The following is a 1769-nucleotide window of genomic DNA, read 5'->3' as shown; positions in this document are numbered from 1 at the left end:
AAATTTTAAAACAAAAAAGGAATTGATGAGATTGTAAACTTTGTATGATAAGCAAAAATAGTCAGGGTGAGTACCTAATGACAACACAGGCGCACAAATGATGAAAATTGCTGCTAGACTAGAAGTTTGGGACTTTTTTTTAGAGGCCACCAGTTGAAAGCTGTAAAGCGAATCAAGTTGGAGACAATTGATTTAGGAAGGTCAATTGTTGCAAAGTATAAACAAAAATGACATGAGGCTCCATGTGGAAATAACGATAAGAAAAAGAAAAAATAGCTAAAACCTTTTTTTGGAACAATTGGAAGATGACATCGTGAAATTCCCAGAGGAAAAACGGAAACTCTCAAATAACTCAAACAACTATTTATATTGGTTGTGACACTGTTTCGACAGAGAATATCCCAAAGGATCGCAGGCCTTTTTTTTCAGGAGAACTCGTTTGATAAAGGATATGATTATGAATAAACTATCGACCAAAAGCTAGTAGTCAGATTTCGAAAGAATGTGCTCCAGACATATTCCTGGCATTTGTTGAAATATCACTACTGTCCAAGGGGATTTCAGTGGATTCAAAGGTCTTACTGTGATGCCTGTCTTCAAGGAAGGAGGAAGGCATAAAGCATGGAAATAAGGGCCAGGTAGCCTTACGTCTATTATTAGGAAACTGCTTGAGTCCATTATTCAGGAAAATAAACTGTGATTTACAATAACTTAATGGAATTGAACAGACTCAATCGAGTTATATGAAAAGGAGAAGCAGTGATAATAAAAGTGAAACCTTAGATTGTATAATTAGATTTGGTAAGCATTTTGTGAACGACCATATAAAGTATGTATTGCACAAGGTAGGAACTTGTGGGTTATTGTTCAGAGATTGACCATTTGTGCAGACACAAAGGAGTGAATCTTGATGAATATGTCTGTGTGAGTTCAGAGAGCCATAATAAGTGGAGTACCACAAATGTCAGCCCTTGGACTCCCAGTTGCTTATTCTCTGTATTAAAGGTTATCTTTGTGGTGTGTGTGTGTGTGTGTGTGTGTGTGTGTGTGTGGTGTGTGTGTGTGTGTGGTGTGTGGGTGTGTGGGGGTGTATGTAGAATGCAATCAATGCATATTCGATGATGGTAAAGCTAGGTTGGAGTGCATAGTTTGACAAGGATGTAAGTAATCTGCACTATGTAATTGGAAGATAGAGTTCATTGTGTAATAAAGTGTGAGGTCTAGCACTTCAGAATGAATAATAAAAAAAAACAAATGATTATTTATATGGAGAGAGACTGTGAAAACAAAAGACCAGCACAGAGCGATTTCGGTGTTGTGTGCATGCAAGGTCTGAGAAACCATAAAGATTGATCAATTTCTAGAACAGGATCATGTGTATGCCAGGGCATTGTGGAAGGAAAGATATGTAGGTTGGAGAGTTGGGCTGAGAAATTGCAGATGGAGTTCAATCCTGTCAAATGCGTGGTCATGCATTTTGGAAGATACAATTCAAGAGCGAATTATACAGTAAGTGGAAATGTCAGAGGAAAAATAATGTACAGTGAGATTTCTGGTGTTCAAGTCATTTGATCCCTGAAGGTGGCATGCAGGTCATAGATTTGTCAAGAAGACGTATGAAATGTTTTCCTTCATCAAACGAGTATTGAAGTACAGTATTTGGCAGGTCATATTACAGTTCAATAAGACTATGGTTCAAGCATTAATTTGGTACATTTCTGGTCGTCCACATTACCAACACGATTTGGATGATTTGCAGAGAGTGCAGA

This window comes from Hemiscyllium ocellatum, unplaced genomic scaffold, assembly GCF_020745735.1.
Source record: "Hemiscyllium ocellatum isolate sHemOce1 unplaced genomic scaffold, sHemOce1.pat.X.cur. scaffold_487_pat_ctg1, whole genome shotgun sequence".
Taxonomy (NCBI): domain Eukaryota; kingdom Metazoa; phylum Chordata; class Chondrichthyes; order Orectolobiformes; family Hemiscylliidae; genus Hemiscyllium; species Hemiscyllium ocellatum.
Note: the sequence above shows the minus strand (reverse complement) of the source record.